The 21,020-nt window shown below is 44.0% G+C and overlaps 1 protein-coding gene across 1 annotated transcript in view; it reads right to left on the bottom strand.

Annotated features, from left to right (window-relative positions):
• The window catches only part of znf536 (zinc finger protein 536), a 162,069-nt gene that overhangs the window by 103,454 nt on the left and 37,595 nt on the right, over nt 1-21,020 (bottom strand). The window lies entirely within an intron of this gene.

The following is a 21,020-nucleotide window of genomic DNA, read 5'->3' as shown; positions in this document are numbered from 1 at the left end:
CAATATTTGCTGTGAGGCATTCTAAATAGATTATTGCTGGTCCATCTGTGTCATCATTGATTTATAAGGCATTAAGCTGCTTTCCAAAGGCAGGCCTTCCTTTGCTGCTAGAGTAGGAGGATTCTTGTCCAAATCAGGGCCAGCTGAACAAGCCTGCGTGTTGAAGAGGACTCGATGCCGAGAGCGCGCGGCCGAGAGGAAATAAAAATAGAACGGCACTATCCGGTTTGGAGTTGCCGCAAGAAGCACTAAGAAATCCAAAAGAAAAAAAAAAAATTTTGGGGGGGTGGGGGTGTGTTTTCCCTTTTCTTATATTCCGCGGTACAAAGAGATAGGGAGGAGGTAGAGGAAGTGGCAAACACAAAACGCATACACGCACGAACCCAAGCACACACTCGCACACACCCCAAACAAGGAACATCATTAACATATGAATACTATATGCAAATGGTTAGAGGAGAGCAGATGTTGGTGCATTTAATTGACCTATATGTGAGTTGCATCCAAACCTTTTACACACACAGTGTACTGAATGCACGCCTATTACAGTGGCCATGGCACACCGTCCTTCTCATCAGACAGAGGGAGAGAGAGAGACAGCTTCCAGTTGATAGTTGTGTCAGTCTGTCATAGCCGCTGCATTACCCAAACACGGTGCTGTCCTGTCCCCCCACCCCCCTCCGCCTGCTGATACCCGCCGTGCGTCTCTTATAGATGACATCACTGCGTCACAGTGGAAATCGATCACTTAATGGCCTTCGGGGAGCGCGGTCGTCGCTGACAGGTTACGTGCCACAGCCTCAGCCTCTCTCAGTCTTTCTCCACCTCGACAGCTCAGGCTCTCTCCTCTTTTTTTTCTTCCTTTATTCACTGCTTGCTTCTTTAACAGCTAAGCTCGCACGGTACAGCCAAGAGAAGCACACGCTATTTTAATCTGCCCTCTTTTCTCCCCTGTCGCTCCCTTGATTATTTTTTTTTCTCCCTTTCTGCTTGGGAATGTCATTAAATTGTATTAAATAGCCTTTTGTCCACAGGGCAAGGACCGCCCGATATATGATAATACATTAATGCCCTGGCGCTTCAGCCACTGAGCTGAAACGAGCTTTAAGATCACGGGCTCATACGCATATGCATGGACTTTTATTGCATATATATATATATATATATATATATATATATATATATATATATATATATATATATATATATGTGTGTGTGCATGTGAGTACATGTGTGCAAGTGCATAAGAGAGGCAGGGAGCGTGAGAGTGGCTTTGCTAACAACTGTGACACATACTAATAGAAACATACCTAATAAATTACAAGCTTTCAGGGTCTGGCAAGCTGACATTTTCTCTGTGAGCAGGACAATTTCATATCTGCGGCACGGGCAACCAAATTGCATCACATGGAGATGCCAGCGGATTAGCATAAAAATTAACACTTAAATTTCAGCTTATTGTCAACCGCTCTTCTGCTCCTTCAGCCAGACCAACAATCAATTCCTCTTAGAAATCTGATTATCTTCCATGATGCTTATTATCCTAGTCATGTCCCCTCGTCGCCTTTCTCAGACGGCCGGACTGTTTGTTTAAATGGAATTAAGAAACTGATAAATCCATAGGTGTCTCTTAGGCGCACATGCCCTTTCTTTTTTTTTTTCTTTTTTTTTTTTATAAAAGGTCTTCTTCCTCGTCCTCGTCCTATTCTGTATCTCTTTCTCTCTCTCTCTCTTTGCCTCTTCGCCATTGTCCTAGCCTTCATCAACAGTTGCTGATTAAAAATGCTAATTAATATGCCATAAAGCCTCTAGAAGTAGTTTACATTTAGATGGTCTATTATTCACACATGTAGTCGCTGTGGCCGGCTAAATAATGGAAGTGCGTAAATGCTCTACCATTAAAACTATACGTTCGTGCAAGAAAAAGGGGAAACATATTATATCAATTATCTCAGGACTATAAACATCAACGTTTTTGGGTTTTTTTTCTCTTTTTTTTTTATTCCATATGGATGAGTCATGAGGAACACCAACAGCCGTTTATATAAAGTCTGTGCATGAAATATTAAAGTTCACATTTACTACAATGTCATGCTCACACCCATGTTTGTGAAAGAATCTGCGACTGTCATCATGGTTACCATGGTTACATGACATGATCATTTTGGGTCAAGAGCCCTTGAAGTGATATCTTTGAAAAAAAATTTACCAAATATTCAAAGCATACCATAATGCTCTTGTTCTTTTGAGCTTGTTCTTTGCTCGTCGTATTATAATTTTCAAAAAAGAAAAAAAAGAAAAAAGCATTAATTGTGTGTTGTAGCGAAATATTTGTATATTTGTCAACACGGTCCTATTGAAAACATCACCCAAGTATGTAGCGAGACACAGCGCACGCTTTGGGTGGCTTTCCACGCACCCGAGAGTGGAGCTCCTTTTTGTTTAGACAAATGGTATTTCATCGCATCCAGATGTCTTTAAGCACAGTTCATCCACCATGCGCGCACTCCAAGACGTACAAAAAAATGTATACAAACATTTATTCAAAACTGCATGCCTCCACTCATATTTAAGGGGTTGTCATGGTTGCCTTGACTCTAACCACTTCCATGCTTGTTCTCTTTTTTTTTCTTTTTTTAAGTGTAATGTTAAACAGAGGTACTGTAACCTGACTAGTGTTCATGATCAGGGCAGTGACTGGGTGACTGATTTTCCAGGACAGACACAGACTGGGGTTGTGAACGCGTGTTGTACGCGTGCCTCATGGAAACGTGTTGTGATGTGGCGGATTGGGCTGGAGTGTGGAAAGGTGACATCACTTGACATTCGACGGCTGGAATTCGTCGACCTGGCGTTGGGGCGATGGAGGACATGATCAAAAATGCACATGAAAAAATGGGCCACCCAGCAATGAAAACTCTTTGTCCACGATTATGGAAAAACAAGCTGTTCATCCAAACAAAATAGCCTTTCTCACTTACTGTATATACGTGAGAGCCCTGGCTGAACATCTACATCTGCGAGGCTCGTTGCTGTACATGAGCGTATTACTCTTTACTCTGCTCGTGCTCTAAGAATAATAAACGTGCGCTTAGCTGGCCTATTTTCGCATGCTGATGCCACACAATGGCGAAGGGAAAAAATTCAAGTCTTTAAATTCTGAGTAAACACTGCACTCTTTGTTGACTGTAGAAGCCTTTTTTTTTTTCGCCCTCCCTCCTTTCCACATTTTTTTTTCTTCATCTCTCCGAGCTTGTTGTGTTTTTTCTCCAAACAATACATCCTCTTGCACATCTGAGGAACACACCTCACTGCCATTTTATAGGTTAAGCTCCCTAGTATGGAGAGTCATATTTTATAACGCTGGTTTATTTTTATGAGCGAGTGTAATTAACGCTGCATGTCCTATCTCTCAGCCATCGATGCCAAGGCCTTTATTTAAACAACTACAGTATGTTGTGAAATGTTTGCGTTCTCAGCATTTGCTCGGCCACACACAGATTATTATTTCATACTTCTCCGGGACGTTTTGAAACGTTTACGCTTTCAACTGGTTATTGTTTTTGATTAGGACTTTTTGGATGAATCACGACGTCGGGGTGGGAATGAGGATGGGGGGGGGGGGCAGGGGGGTGAAAACATGTTTACGGAGGAACGAGTGTGAACCTGAAAGACCAACTTAGGCCAAGTCTATGCTCACCGCCTGATTTATGGAGCCGGGGTTAAACTATTTATGTCCGAGCGGCTTGAGTTGTTTAATTTCTCTACTTGTCTGCTTGGGGCCTTCACTTTTTTTCCTGGTTCTCCTTTTTTGGGGTTGCAGTCCTACGATAGCGCATCTGCTCTCTATACTTGCTGCAAGAGACACTGAAGACGTCAGGCGTCTCCTGTTTCAGAGCAGACACCAGACACATGAATAACTCTATTACAGAAGAAATCTATAAATAAAAGGAATGCACGCTATAGCTCCTGTCGTTTTGGCTCTTTCCTAAATGCACTGGGACATTTAAACATTTTTTTGTCATGTCCTTGTAAAGACAAGAGTAAAAGTGAATCACGTCCATGGACGCAAAGCTTTGAGACTGATCAGATGGAGGAGCAGATGTCCTTTAACGATGCTTTCTGCCGTAAGACAGCCCTTTGCACCACTGCGCACATTTCACTGTAAAAGTTCGGTTGTACAGGTGTCCGAAAGTGGAAGAAGTCGAAGGACAAGACACTGAGAAAGTGACTGTGGCCAGTCTTCGGATTATTACTCAGAACGTCTGGGGTTCTGAGGTAGGATCGGACGGTCAGTGAGCCAGCCACACTCAATCACGATCTATAGCCCTCACTTAACCTGCCAATCAAGCCGACTGTATTCCTTACCCTCTGTAACAGGAGTCGGTCAGATGTGGTGGAGACGATGGTTTGCGTGGAAGCCTTTTCTTGTCTTTGATGCTTGACTTATGGTGAATGCACGAATCAGAGCCGGAGCCTACGGGTATTAGTCTGAGAGGAGCCTTGTCCAGGCTGATAACCTCTGAGAGCGATATTGTCCCATCATCCTGCCCCTTCATAAGAGCTGCATGATCTGCTGTGGTATGCAGATGCGACTTCAGAGTCTCAGGCTTGTCATCTTTTGATTAAGCAAAGGAAATGATTTCACTTTAAAGACATCCCCCCATCCTTTTATGACCGCCCCAGCCACCCAGCTGCTCTCTGTCACTCTCAATCGTTCAACATGCCGTAATCCTTTGTTTCCACGCTTGCTTTTTTCCTGCACGCAGGACCACGGCGATACCTGTTGCAGACACAATACGCGAGCTAAGAGCAAGACAGAAAAAGAAACCGCGATTGTCTGCTTTTGTGAAAAAGGGGAAGAACGAGTGCCAGGATCTGATGGCAACGCGGCCCGGGTCTGCTCTGGGACCTGACCTCAGCTTAAGTGGAGCACTGTGCCATTTTCCTATGACCTCGGGCTTGTTAAGTAGAGAGAAGAGGAGTTTGAGAGAACGGAAGGGGTGGGTTCGCGGGGTCTCCGAGATCGAGACGCAGACGCGGAGTTCCTCCATAAAGCCTCGGAGACCGACACAGCCCCATCTCGGCTGTCACGTTAAACCATCTCTCAGCAACACATCTGTACACGTGCCACAAATCACGGCCGGGGCCGCGCCGGGAGGGGGGGATGTGTCGGAGGGAGCTGTAAATGGTTCAGGAAAAGCAGATAAAAACCTGCAAAATCCCTGCGCTAGGTGCTGAACGTGTGTTTGACAGAATCTGGTACTGTTTCAAGATATTTCTAGGGTCTGTACTCTCTGGATACTTTACTCACTGCCAAACTAAATTCCCTCACCGAGGAGCCATCCAAGAAAGGGCACAGGAGCTTTCTAAACACTCTCTGTAGGCATTAAGACTACTGGGACTTTACCTATCATGTGCTCATTATGTCTTGCAGGTTCTTATAGAAATCAGCGGCTTGGCAAGGACCAAGATTGCATCAGAAGACGTGAATGTATAAAGAGAAAGCAAAAGGCTGGGCCTGGAACAGGTCTAAATCTGGTACCGGCTGTGCGGATGGAGTTTACTCTGTTTGTGTTGTCTGTGGCTTAGCTGCTCATGTAGTGCTTAACCTCAGGCCAAGGGAAACAGATCGAAGTGCTCACCTGGCCGCTATCAAATAAGCACTCTTGACGCGGGGACTGTAGAATCATTTCTATTTACACAATCATTTCATTTGGCGTTTATAAGGGCCTCATTTGAGGAGCTATAATCTGACTAATACATACAGAATAAATGACTGAAAACCCGTTTTTGTCTCGTCTTTTCTTTCCTTTTTATTTGCAATGGTGTCAAATGAAACGGAATCACGTGCATGCTATCGTTCTTAATGGAAAAGACAGGGGTTGAATCCTTCCAGTATAAAAGTCCCAGTGTGGCATGAAAAATACTTTGTGGGACCAGTGTGTTCAAGTACTCTGAGTCGGAGATGTCATGCTTGACTGGCCTATCGATCGCACCTGGCTCCAACACACTCTCACCGGTATCATTTAAACTCTCTCAATTTTTAATCACCATCAACACCAGATCCAGCTCCCTCAATCTCTCTCTCTCTCTCTCTCTCTCTCACACACACACACACACACATATACACATACACACAAACAGAGCACACAAATGCATGCACAACATCCAAACAGTAGGTCAAAAACATCCTGCACAAAAGCTCATACTGAATACGTGTACACACGGATAAATTACACCGCGCGCTCATACACACTGATGTTTACACTCCCACGCGGAGCTACACGCATAACTACGCTGAAATTATACAGTTAATATGACAAACATACGAACATGGAACTAATTAAAGCCGGTACGTCACAGTGTTCGTTGACACGCGAGCGCGCAAACACACCCTGACGAGTGGCATTGCGAGGCTTTGCCCGGCCCACTCCGGTTCTGTTTGACCTTGCTCTGCCATATTCATTACATCATTAGGTTACCTCTTCATTAACTTTTCATTATTTATGGGGGCGTGTGGGGAGGGGGGAGCCTTTATCAAATACTATCTTTTGTCAAGCACACAATGCAGAGGCAGCAACCAAACCCCCCCCCCAGCATCACCTCCGCCCCCTTTCTTCAGCCGTCCACGCTAATAGCTAGCCTTGCCTTATTGCTAGCAAAGGCATCTGCCCTAAACTCCTATCATTTAGCTACGACATTGATAAACATAGGCAGGCAACTAGGCACATCCTCGAACCACAACCGAACAAGCTTAGAGGTTAAACGGTTTTAAAACGCTCTTATTGCAACATGTGGCGCTGTATATATCCACGATTTATACCCGGAACCATTTAAAGAAGAAAAAAAAAAAGGAAAAAACAAAACCAGCGGACAATGTCATTTACATTGCGCAAACATCACTGACTGTAGATAAACATATTTGTGTGCTCTACCCTTACAAGAGCGCCATTCTGTTCCCAGGGCGTAGCAAGCTAGCTGTCATTAGCGAGCCATCGGCCCCTCCACCGCCACAGATTGCCTTTTTAAAAAAGTCTGGCTGCGGCCCATTTCGCATCGTAGGCCAATTATAAATGGCAAATCACAATCATGCCGATTTTTTTTTTTTTTCCTCCACACCCGCCCCCACCCCAGCACCCCCCCAACACTCCACTCTGGCCAGGCTCCATGGCATCTCTTGAATAATATGGTGATAGCCCTTTGTGCGACAGCCTGCCCAGGCGTCAGGATATTTTACACATTCATGTGTCGGCTCCTGGGCTCAAACAGGGCTGCGCTTCAATACCACCACTTGGCCAAGTGTCTAGCCTTTAGTTGGCCTGTATTCGACTCCTGATTGTCTGCCACATCACAAGTTTAAAATATGAGGGAGAAAAGAAAAAAAAAAAGAAAAAAAAAATTGGCTCGCAAACGGCAGGCAGGTGATGGAAATAATTTGTAAATTTGAAATTCAAAGCCCTCTCTCTTTAGGAAGAGTACCAGATTTCAGATCAGGGTGGAAGAAGAATAGGAGACGAGCAGAGGAAGCTATTAAAGTGTGCTAGGAAGAAGCATTAGGCTTGACTGATAGGGACCCTGATTGACTTCCAGTACCACAGTCTTACTACACAGAAATGTGTGTGTGCGTGCATGTGTGTGTGTGTGTGTGTGTGTATGTGTGTGTGGCATGAGTTCCCTCTCAATCCACACACCATCCCATGATCATTCGCCAATTACAGCGAGCTAATGCATCCAGAGCCTGGAATCCCACCCAAAAAGCAAGGGGGAGAATTCTCTGGAGGAACGCTAATAATATAACTTAAATCATGCTGAGAGAGAGCATTATGCGCAAAATGGAAATCAAAAAAGAAAAACACAGTGTAATTTAAACTGGGGCAGGGCTGGAATGGGTTTATCGTATAAATGGTAATCTTGCTCTCTCTCTCTCTCTCTCTTTAATATCATCATGAAAAGCATACATTAGACCATTTCAGGCCAGCAAGAAGGGGCTTTGATTGGCAGCAAGAAGGAGAACGAGGCAACACGGAGGGCCCGGTAATGCTCCGTGAGCTTGGCTCAACGGGGCATCGCTCGCGAGTGTGTCCTACATAAAAGACCTCTCAGGTGGATGTGAATATTACACTCCTCCTACAGGTACCATCTCATACAGTATACCGCACACACACACACACACACACACACACACACACACACAGTAGAGTTTCTGACAACTCCTTTTTTCAATTTCTTTTTAAAATCCTTGTTATCCACACTTGTGCACTTAATTGAGTGCCTTGATCTAATAATAAAATCGAAAATAGACACATTTTTAGAAACTCAAACAGGCATTTAAGAAAAACTTTAAAAAGTGAAGCTGAATTCAGCCTCCACTAAAAAAAAAAACAAACAAAAAAAAACATGAGGCACTGAAGCTTGAGCAAGATAATGTGCCCTAGAAATGAGAATTGACAAGAAGGCTGCCTGCACACACACTTCCAAACACACACACACACACACACACAAAACACACTGCTCAGTGTGCCTGATATTGTTCTGTAAGGCGAGTGTTTTCTGAGCAGCTGCCTCTCTGACGTGAGGTGTGCTGATGTATTCTAATCGCTTTTTTAGCCTGGATGATCATCACATGTGATAGGCGATGCAGAGGACTCGAATTGCTCGGCAGAACAGAACATTACTCTAGTCTCTTCAGATCCCTCTGTCTTGTTGTTTTTGTTTTTTTTTTGGTTTCGTTTTTTCTTGAATTCCTTCAAATCAAACCACATCATTTCTTGTCTTTCTTTCGGCGTCTTTTGGAGCATCAGTTCCATTTTTCCGAGGTTAACTTGCGGCTCTGAGGCAGACCAGAGTAATGCCAACAGGTGTAACAACAGGCAGGGAATTCAACACGTGTGTGTGTGTGTGTGTGTGTGTCTGTACTCATTGCCTTCCTCACCTACAACAAAGCAAAAGTGTGTCTATGTGCATGAAAGCATCTCCAAGGATTATCCCTCTCTCTCTCTCTCTCTCTCTCTCTCTCTTGCTCGCGCGCGTTTTTCATGTTTCTAAAGCGTTCAGTCAGTTTGCAGGACGTAATCCACGAGAATATCCACGAGAGAGTCGCGGCGGAGAGTTCAGATTGGATCTGTGTAACGTTGACAGACTACATCATCCGGCCGGGGCACTAAGCCCCTGTGAAATAGTTGTGTCTGCTGCATGGCATTACTGTCACACTCACTGCCATCCACACCCCCTCCCTTACCCTGCTGCTCTTCCTTTAGGGAGCTCCGTCAAGTCTGCCAACTCAAGCACTGGTAGACTCTTTTCGGTACCACGGTGTAGTTAAACATGCCATGCCGCCATCACATTTAATTTGGGTTAATGTATACAGTATGGCGGCACTGTGGCTTAGTGGTTAGCGTTGTCGCCTTGCACCTCCTGGGTGCGGGTTCGATTCCCGTCTTGTGCTTGGAGTTTGCATGTTCTCCCCATCCTTGGTGCGTTTCCTTCACAGTCCCAAGATTGTTGTTGTTACCAAATTGCCTGAAGTGTATGAAATCACTTTCATGTGGTCCTACCAGTGTGGTAAAAATGGGAATACGTACTAATGGTCACCATTGGCCTCCACGTCCCCTAGTTGGACTGCAGAGGTTCCTGGATGGCTGCACGGATACTACTATATAAAATGATGGTAAGGGACATCTATGATCCCAGCTCATTCAATCATCCAATCATCATTATACATCAGAGTAATGCTTTTCTGCTTAGCGCTGATGTTGGGAGTGGTTATTTTATGATGATGATTGCACTTCAGCCTCATCATTGCTGAGTGAATAACTACTGTACATACAGTAAAAAAGCAAAGGGTACAGGTCCTTCTATTAAACTGTGTGATGTTCCACCCGAAGACAGACAGACAGCAGTAGTGCTATCATATTTTATTTGGTTTTATTTCCCAGTATTGGATATGTTTCCCAGTATTTCTTGGACTACTCATGTACAGTACAGTACAGTACAGTACAAATCTCAGCTCCTGTACCCAGAGCAATAATTACACAGCTAGGTTCACTCCAAACACTCACTACGTAGACTCTAACGCAATAGCATTTGAGCAATAACCTGCACTTCTAATGCTGGAAATAAAGAACGGGGGAGAAAAGAAGGGAAACGAGACAATCACATTGTGCCTCAAATGTATAGGTGAAAAGGTTGGGGGTAAACAGAATAATAAGAGAAACATTAAGAAAATATGAAAGTATAATAACAGAGAGGAATATAGGCATCAGAGTAAGAAAAAAACCTTCATAAGCACGACTTCGCTTTAAAAAAGAGTGGGGGGGAGGGGGGAAGAAAAAAAAAAAAACTGCAGAAGACCCTCAGCTGTGATTCAATATCAAAGTAAAAGATCAGACAGAGTGTGTTGGTAAGAAAATCAGAGCCTATTTAGTGTGATAAAGCTTCAGCTCCAGACAGCGTGGCCGTAAATGTTCACTCGGCTGGGGGAATTTCCTGTTCCTCCTCGAGTCAGTTTGATCAGTTAATAACATTAGATCACTTCAACTCTCCCGTGCCTGTTCGCACTCGGAATCCCCTCAAGGTAGCAGAACTGCAATATGCATGGAGTCACTTTGATTGTAGGCTGTACACTCAAGTGCATGTTGCTCCACCGTTCCCCGTCGCTTTCGCGAGCGAGCCATGAATATGTATGGGCCGGGGATACATGATGTCATATCGCATCTTTCGGAGGCGAGAGGAGAAAAGACGAGGAAGAAAGTAACAGGGATGGGACTCTGGGGAAAGCGGGGGGTGTCATGCGGGCTTCAATGTGAGAGACCTTCATCAGACGAGGCATGAGGAGTGGCCCGGCCCGTCCTGCTCAAATATGGCAGCCACCTGCTCACACTTGCGCGCGCTGTCTGCAAAGAATTAATTCCGGGTTTTTTGGGGTAATTGCAACGAAAATACCAGAACTGGCCGCGTCACATTCGTTTCTCTCGCCGTGGCGGAGTTTAATTCGGAACAGGCCCTCGGATGGATGCTCTCTCGCTCCTCCGCCGTGGCCGGTGCAGGGATTCAGGTGGGCCGTTTGCTCGGATGGGGCGACGCGCCCGCTTTACATTCCTCACGTCGGAGCGGGTCATGCCAGCGTGTGGAGGCAGGAGTGAATAATAATACGACGGCCTTTATCTTCCAGTGTCTTTCATTATAAGAATCTTTCATCTTATAATAATCTGTCAACTAACTAACTACTTGCCTAGACTCTCTTAATAACACGTGAAGCTAGAGAGGGGTGACATGAAATCTGTTCTGTACTGAAATATTAAACAGCACCTGCGTGTACTTGTTTGGTGCTTGTTTGTGCGTGTGTGTGTGTGTGTGTGTGTGTGTGTGTGCGTGCATATGCTCTTATTCATTGCCGTTGAGTATTGAATAAATTATCCTACTTATGCCTGTGTGAATATTGTGTGTGTGTGTGTGTGTGTGAGAGAGAGAGAGAGAGAGAGAGAGAGAGAGAGCAAATTCAGACGTGTGTGTGTATCTCCTGATTGAGATTGGTTCGACGGGCTGGATGGAACAGATGTCAGTGTGTGTCGACTGCCAGCAAGATTGAACAAAGCCAGTCACATTGCCTTCCTGGCCAGGAGTAGTAAAACAGGAGACCTACAAAACCGAGGGGCTGATATTAACTGTCAACAAACTGCATATGGGCGAACACAAACAAAAAAACAACCGCGGAAAATTCCAAAGATTTGTCATCCGTACTGCGAATTAGCCGCTCCGATTCGTCTAATCCAGATTTGGAACGCCTCAAACATCCTTCAGTTCCTCCCTGAGTAATGGTGATGTGCGATTGTTATCCATGTTATTATTTATTTCATGTTACTGAATGATTAATTAACACAGAACTGCAGATTTCGTTTAGGCCCAAACTGGTAATTTATGGCCGCCGTCTCTCTTTCTCTCTCTCTCTCTCTCACACACACACACACACACACACACATGGTCTAAACAAAGCAAACAGGAAAATGTGAGTCACAGTGAGGTCCATGTTCGTCAGATTCAATATGTGCGAGTTTTGAAAGCACATGTGAAAGAACAGCAAAACTCTGCGCTCATAACTCCTTCTAGCACTCATCACACATGAATGTGCTACACGGACATACTGTAATCTCACCACAGACCCTCGAGTTCCTGTCGGAACGAAATGTTTCGCTGCTCAGACACGACTTGCTCGAATGTTCCGAGCGTTCGCGTGCGAACTGTATTCCGGGCCGCCCGATATATCCTGCTTTTATGTTTTAACACGTTCCCTAAGATCTTGATTTATTGAAATGGTACGGAATAAAAACGTCTCGGATTGATGCCGTGATATAATAATCGTGCATTTTTTTCATCTCGGATCCATCTTCCAATTAAATATAACAAGCGAGCAAACTTTATGTCCTCAAACCGGCACGTCGTCTAATTAGTTAACAATTATCCTTTTTTTTTTTCTTTTAGCAAAACATTATTATCATTTATCAAGTCTAACTATTCAATCATATACACAGACTCAATTGAAGTATGTGCTAGAATTCAGATTATTTTATTTTTTTTCTATTTTTTAATGCATCCAAAATTACTCCGAAAAAACCCTAAACTTAACTTAAATGTCGGCTCCCAGGAATCGTTACCGCGGCCGGATAAATAGAAATGAATGTGCAACATTAAAGTTTATTGTTAAATTATGATATCGCCTCTGCATGATGAGAAATGCGGATGAGAAATTATTTTCACCTTCTACGGTTTGTGCGATATAAAGATATAGTGTGGTTTGTGGCTGTATAAAATTATAGGCTCATTTATATTTACACGCGGAGGAATCTTTTAAAGTAATCAAAAATTGAATGCAATTTTTAAAGGAGTTTTTTTTACAGCCGCCGCTAGTTTACAGTCATACGACTCAAAAAAACAAGCCAGGTTCGGTTTGCTCAATGTGTCGAAATGCTAGATAGGTATTTTATTTTATGCATGTTTTACAGGAAAAATTGTAAGGAATCTCCATAGAGAATCACACACACACACACACACACACACACACATACACAAGCGGTAGTGCTTAAACATTTCGTTGAACGTGCGTCCGACAAACGGAATGCTGTGCTTGATTTCGGTCTCAACGTGAACGCGATATCGAGAAAGAGGTATCGCGCGAGTCAGACCGTAGAAACTGACACCGGAGCGACGCGAGGAGAGAAAAGGTGACAAGAGCGAGAGAGTGACAGAATGAGAGTGAGAACAAGAGGGAGAATAAGGGTGTGACATGCCATAACAACAAGCCATCAGGGGCGTGTGGTGTGTGTGACGGCGTGCTGCGTCTCGTCTTTCCCTTTGTTTTCTTTTTTTTTTGTTTTTGTTTATACGCGAGGATGATGTTGAGAGAAGCAGCGTGCGCGTGGTAGAGGTATGCCCGAAAGCTTCAGCCTCAGCTGCCATGTTGATTGAGGGGAGAAATAAAACAAGAAAGAACCCCAGATGCTGTGAAGGGATATATTCCTAGAGAGCAACTCTTTCTAGGACAGCGTGCTTGTGTTTACAGGAATGTGTGTGGGAAGGAAAATGTATCAGAAGGAGGCTATAGTGGTCTGATACCACACGCTGTACATTATCAGCTTTGCACGTTTTCTTTCATTGCCGACACGAATTTTCCAGCGCTACAAAGCAGCTGCCCCGAAATCCCCAACCACACACGCAGACGCAGGCACGGAGCACCCTGGTGTTACAACTCTGGTGACCTTTCCCCTCCCGACTGCGTGGTAAACCGCACTCCATTTCCCATAAGACTTTAACGGGCTGCGAGGGGGTGTGTAACCCCAAGGTTAAAGAGCAATCTGTAACCAATTAGCCGTTTGACTGCCGAGGCCGCGTCCCGAACGGAGGGAACGCAGGCTGGGAGGAGGGAGGGTAGTTTTTGGCAGGTGGAAACGCAGGCTTCCTCTGGTTAGATCCAGGGTTAGCGAGGTCCTGACCACAGAACCTGCTCGCAGAGGCATCAAACGTCAGGGCTGCTCACAGGCATCCTGGTGTGGTCCAGAGATAATGAATACCAGATCTGGTCTAGACAACATGAACGTTTAGAATTCCCACACTTTGATGACTATGGCAGAGTTTAAACTGAATCCCGGACCAGAAATTCAATCCTTTTTATCTGATATGTATTGAAAAAAAAAAAAAAATGTAAAAAAAAAAAAAAACTTGTCAATTTCTATTCCTCGAAGGGTTACTTCGTTGTTTGCAAAAAAAAAAAAAAACAGATTTAAAAATGTATTTTACTGAAAACGGCGATAACACATGCGTGCATGCTAATTGAGTCAACATCAAGTGTGAGCCGCTAGTCAACAACAATTAACGCTATGTTTTTAGGAGCACCATGTGTTATCATTTCAATGGAAGGTATGGCATCGTGACAGTTTGAAAGAAATTAAACAAATCGTCTACGGAGAGGATATACATAAATAGTAAAATTGTGGCATAATTTAATGAAAGTAGTACAAATATTTTTGTTTCCTATGCAAATAAGTACGACAAATTGATTGATTTCTTTATTTATTTAAATGTTGGTAATGGACTTTAAAAGCGGAATGCTTAAAAAAAAAAAAAACGAATGGAGAGGCAGGAGAGCCTAAAAGGGAAAGAAGGAAGGAAAGAATGAGTGCAAGAAAGTGAAAAGGTGAGAAGGAGAAGTGAGTGAAGGAAAATCCGGCACTCTTAGGGAAATGGAAGGTCGAATATAGATTGAGAGCAAGAATGACTGAGAGAGAGAGAGAGAGAGAGAGAGAGAGGGAGAGACGGAGAGCGCTGGCCAGGGTAAGGACCCTGCTCCTCATCCATCAGCGTATCTGCAAAGGGATCGGGGCCGAGTAATGAGCCGTGCACCCCTTTACACGTGTTGACGCTCCGCAAAATAAGATCCATTTACCTTCCGCGTTCCGTTCCGCCTGTTGCCGAACCCCTCAAACACCCCCACCGAGCTCACAGGTGAACCCACTCCGTACTCTGGTGGCAGCCTATCCCTCTGTCTCTCTCTCTCTCTCTCGGTGGGAGGATCCTGGAGGAATGAAGGATGGTCGGGTACTTAAACTGTAGGCTAATGACGACCATGATGGGGCGCTATCAAGGTAAGAAAACGTGACCTTTCGGATTAGGCATGGGATTCATTTGCGGTGATATGTTTCTCTGGTAGAATCCATTACGGCAGCTTTTCAGACCAGTCCTGATGCTGTTGGTACAGGGAGTTAGATTCTATCTGCATGGAATATAATGAGCGCAGAATTAGCTCTGAACAGCTTCACACTGCATCCATATTCAGGCCTGATTACTTTCATTATCATCGATCTATGAGGCTTTTATTTTTCCTCATCAAGTTGCAAATTTGGGTCTTCTTGTCCACTGTCCAGCCACTTTCACACCACCCTAAATGACTAATGATGCATTTAACTGGAGAATTAACAGAGGAGAGATAGAGAGAGAGAGAGAGAGAGAGAGAGAGAGTCAGATAGATGGAGAGAGAGAGAAAGAGAGATTGGCTGCATTAACACTACGTCATACCTCAATGAAAATGGACTGCCCTCGGAAAACAAAAGGGCAAGTAAGAGATGGAGAAGAGAGAAGCAGAATGAGAAAGAGAGAGAGAGAGAGAGAGAGCAAGAAAGAGAGCTGTTGGGTGAACGAGAATGCGTTGGATAATGAGACATTTCTTTTACCCACCAGCCCTGTGTGTGTGCAGCACCGCGATGATACGCCTGTTTTCCCCCGGCCCCCATTATCTGTGCACTTGAACCCGAGCTAACAATGAGTTCATAGAGATTGAGAAGTGCCGGGCCCTTAATTGTATGTATTTAGTCACGCAAACAGAGGCAATGGCCTGAGAATGGCTAGTTAGTGAATGACATCATTTGAGCTGCCGAGTTGACTCAATAGCCTCGTTGCAAATTTGCGCCACTGCAACACATCCATCCTTCGCAGCTAAGCAAGCAGATCCGCCTGCGCCCGCTCCAACATCAGCATGCGCCGCGTTTCGCTGGGGCTCCGTCTGTTGTTTTACCAGCACGCCTCGGCTTTATGATGCTCCCTCAGACGCCACTCTCGAGCGATCCCACCTCTTGTCACTCTTCTCTTCTGATTTATGATTTCAGAACCGACTTTGGTTTAAAGGTGTCCGCCGGCCTGTCGGTGTGAGCGTGGTGACGTGTCAATCAGCTGAGCCGGTCGGTGGCGTCGGCGCGCCAGAGCCGCTCAGCGCATCATGATGTTAGTGTGCCTGACTTCCTCTGCACAAAGGCAACACAGAGGGAGCATCCCTTCTCAAGCAGGGATGTCAGCACTCGAAAAATCAATCACCATCTGGCCTCCTCTATTCCCAGGAAAGAGAGAGAGAGAGAGAAAGAGAGAGAGAGATAAAGAGGGGGGAATGGAGGGAATGGCTCAGTGGATGGGCAGAACCAAGCAGCTGTGCTCTGGCAGAGTCATGGTAGTACGGCGAGTCCATCCGTCCGCACAGTCGGCCATTAGGCGTTGTGAGAATGACTCGCATTAGCCGAAGCAAGGTCACGCTAAGCAAACAGAGATAAGAGAAAAGAAAGCAGCGATTTGTCTGCTTGGCTAACACCATGAAACCGAGCAGGTCATCGAGTTTACTCTACAAGTACATACGAAATATTTGTTTTTCCTCATACTCCTGGGTCGCCTGTTAAACCTAAACGTCAAAATATGAGGATAAATAGTGCGCGCTGGGCCGAGGTTCTTTTACAGCGCGGCACCAAATTTGAATGGGGTCCTTCTTTTTTTTTTTTGGGGAAAAGGGGGTGACATGATTTTTTTTTTTTTTTGCTGCAGCATCGCCTCCTTTCAGTAGCACAGCTGTGTGAAAAATACCAGTCGGAAAAGGGTGCTGAGGCAGCAAAAGCATTTAATACTCAACAAACAGTTATCTAAGCCCATGTCCAATAACCCGACACCACTGTAATGTGACCTACATACTAAGTGAATAAGATTTTTTTTTTTTTTTTTTTTCATCAGGGAGGGGGCGAGGAGAACAGCACAGAGCACACAGCTCATTCAGCTGACAGTAATTAAATAGCAAGTATTCCTTTCCACTGCCCTTTTGCCTCTCGGCCCGACTAAGAAAGTATAATGTAACAGAACATATTGTGCCTTCCTCTGTTTTGCCTCTCTCTCTTTTCACTCTCTTTTCTTTTAGGTTCGGTCGCATTTAATTAAACAATGAATTGAAGTTTGATTTTGTATTTGATTTCCAGCGGCTTTTTAAAGACGGAGCGCGGCAGACGGAAAGGTCTCAGTTACAAATATATACCGAATGGGAGAAGCAACAATATTGAGAGTTGATTCAGCTCGATCACTGTCACCGCACCGGCTTGGAAGGAGGGAAAGATCTTGCTGACACCGGACACGCGGCGTGTCCCTTGAAGATTAGCAGGAGGAGTGAAACGTCAGCTCGTCCTTTACAGAAAGATGATGAAAGGAAGCACGGGCGATGGATCGGAGGCCACCGGAAACAAAGCAGGTGTCCGTATTAATGTTGCTCCTTAATGCGTTCACCGCTGGATAGAAACCAGCAAAGTCAGAAGGGGAAAAAAAAGGAAAGTTCTTTGAATGAATGAATGAATGAATGAATGAATGAAAGAAAGAAAGAAAGAAAGAAAGAAAGAAAGAATGAAAGAAAGAAAGACAGACAGACATCAGGATGGCAGGGTAAATCACCGGTTTCCATCGAATGACTCACTTCAACAGATGTCCTCACTTTTGGATCTCTTCAAACAATGACACCTACGTATGATAATTTCAGATATATTTTTTTTGTACATATACTGTACTATACATAACGAAGCACTCGTGTTTAAATGAGATCTTCAGTGCAAAATGTTCGGGATATAATTTGTATCTAATGGATCTTGAGAAACGATTCTATACTACACTTGAGTCAGAGTCCCAAATGGATCCAAATGCAGCACCGAGCATTGGGAATGATGTGTTGAGCATGAAGGCAAAACACGCTCCTGTTTGGAAAGACTAGGGATTATAAAAATAACTACAAATGAGTCAGCCATGTAGTCTCAGGCTGATACTCAAAAACTAGGATTTTTTTTTTTTAAATCAAACAATATCACTGAAAAAATGCAGGAAAGTAAGAGGGGGGAAAAAATCATGTGGATCAATTACCACACCTCAGGGGTGGCTTAATTGAATTTTCATCTACAGCTGCCACATGTTCGACTGGTTGTAGGTGTCTTCTTCATTTGCATGAATGTGCTTCAAACGAGAGAGTCGAGCTGACAACAAAACATAATGAAAGAAAGAAGAAGCGAAACAAGCTACAATAGGGGGGAGAGAAAATGTCTCAACTCGTGCTATTTGAAAGAGGATTAAGTTAAATCTGAGGGTAAACCTAAAGTTAGGGAACTCTCTCGGGCGAAGGGGACGCGATCCTCAACAAGGCCGCTTTTGTCGACGTTTGAGCGACTTTGAATCTTAATGTGGGCGCAAATAAAAACAAGGTGGAAAAGGCATGAAATTCGCTGCGCCGCAGTTCTCCACGCGTCTTCATCCTGTTAATTCAATTACGGACACTCTTGGGTTTCCCTCTCTCCTTCGCTTGCCTCTAGTACACAGACAGCACCAACAACAACAGCAGCAGCAGCAGCAGTGCATTTCTTTAAAAAATACATGGATAGAAGAACGGAGGTAAAGAGAAGCCTGAACAGCATCGAACCTTTTCATTCCTTCACAGAAAGCTTTGCTGATGACCGCTGCTTCACGGCACTCCTAATTTTAAGCTCCTAACAATTTTAAGCTTCCATGTAGGAACCAGTCTCCATAGAGGAGAACTCTTTTGTACACTTAAATACACCCCAATGTGTCCCTCAACAAAAGCGTCTCCCTTTCCCTTTTCTCCTAGGCTTTTTTTTAATGCTTTAAGTTTAGGTGGTCTGTGGGTGGTGGATTTCTTTTTTTCCCCTTCTTCTTCTTCTTTTTTTTTTCTCACCCAAACTTTTTTTTTTTTTTTTTTTTTTAATCAAGCATTAGCCGTGCTCCCTATTCAGCGGCGCAGCGACTATAAAAATTCATCAGGATTAAAATGACCTCACAAGCAAAATTAAAGTTCCTAAAGTACACAATGGGGGCTGTATCTTTTTTAACATGTCCTCAGGGCCTTGGGAACAGAATTGTTTCCTGACAAAGTACTCCTGCCTTGACAATGGGCACCTTTCAAGCCCTACACACGGACTGTCTTTAGACTGCAGGAGAGGGACTTATTTCACATATCAATCAAAGAGCAAAAAAAAAAAAAAAAAAAGTGAGAGAAGGGCAGGGAAAAAAAAGGAAGAAAGACCCTCGTCTAGCGAAAGTGGTCCTTCAAGAAGTGAAACGGATCAAAACTGAGTATATGGTGCGTTTATAGGGTCATTCAGTAGTGTTTTGAGGGGAGAGATGGAACCAGAAAGAAAGATTTCTGCACATGAAAAGAGTGATTTAATCTAGAAAGACATGAGAACGGCACATATCTGATAGACTGCGTTCGAGGAGCGTGTGCGCAGAGGTCTAAAAGATTAAAAAATGAATATCATGAAGCGGATCATAGGTTCATAGAGTCAAAGCGTCTCGGTTTCGTCTTCACACTCGAACACGCTGCGCGCAACCTGCATGCACGTAAAGTTCCGCCAGCATCACACCGCCCAACACCCCGCCGCTAATCAAACTGGAGATGAATTGGGTGTGGAAGGCAGTAATTCCGGATTGCATTTGACCAGCGCAGGCTGGATCACAGAGCGAGAGAGAAAGAGCGAGAGAGCGAGAGAGGGAGAAAGACACATATAAATATAGTGTTCCTAGACAGGTGGATTAATGAGGCTCCTTAAAGGCCTCCTTTATAGGTCAGTGGCTGCACAGGTCTGTCTAATACCCCCAAAATCATCTCATCTACCGCTCAATTCATTATAGCACAGATAGAAATAAAAAAGATAGAATGAACAAAACATAGGGAGAGGGATGAAGAATGAGAAAAGAAAGGCGGTGCAAATCTTATTGAGAATGTCCTCGATGTCAGACTGTGTGTCGAGTTAAAATAAAAAGAAAGAAAAAAACCTGTGTGAAAAGTCCTGCAAATATTCTGTCTTGTCAATAATAAATACACATATTGCACCCATCCTTTTTCTTTTAGTCTTACTATACACATGAGAAGGCAAAGGGAAAAAAAGAGAGAGAGAGAGAGAACGAGAGACAGAAAGAGACAAATAGAATTGTTATGTAACCTACCTCATCATCTCCACAGTAGATGTAGTTGTAGAATTGGGGCAAGGCTTCTTTAGACAGGGCTTTGATAGGGTATTATATTAAACCTAATTAGATCATAGTAATAGCTTTAGGGCTCCTATGATAGATGCTAGCCCCTGGACCTTAGTGTACATTTTCTTAATATTTCAGCTTGTGTGCAGAGTGCAAATTCATCTTTTTACAAGAGCCTGTGGAAGTGACACTGAACCTCTACGCTCCTAAGGAGGGAGAGGCAAGCGGAAGATACCAAGATGTATCGAAGTGAGCGAGGGATGGGAGGACGCATTATGTATACAGCGGAACGCGAGCATAAGTGTTGTGCAACTGTTGTGCAAAAGCATCTCGTTTGTTGAGTGCAGACCTCCGGCATGGTCAGGAGGAATTAGTGTGTGTGTGTGTGTGTGTGTGTGTGTGTTTATGAGAGCATGTGTTGGATTTCTCAGAATGAATTGCACTGCTGAAAGAGAAAAAAAAATGCATGTACTATAGGGTTATATCAAAAAACACATAGGAGGCAAAATAAATGCTATAATGAAGTATGATGTAAAAAGATTTTGTGCATTACATGAATTTCTAGAGAAACAAAATGTTTCCGACAAAAGTAATTTAGCAGACTGGTAAGCACAGTGCTTACGCACTATTCAGCCGTAACCAGTGTTGGGTGTAACGCATTACAAAGTTAGAGTACTTGGATTGATGTAACCAGTACT

This window comes from Clarias gariepinus, chromosome 3 (assembly GCF_024256425.1).
Source record: "Clarias gariepinus isolate MV-2021 ecotype Netherlands chromosome 3, CGAR_prim_01v2, whole genome shotgun sequence".
NCBI classification, from domain to species: domain Eukaryota; kingdom Metazoa; phylum Chordata; class Actinopteri; order Siluriformes; family Clariidae; genus Clarias; species Clarias gariepinus.
Note: the sequence above shows the minus strand (reverse complement) of the source record. Positions and strands in the feature narration are given on the sequence as shown.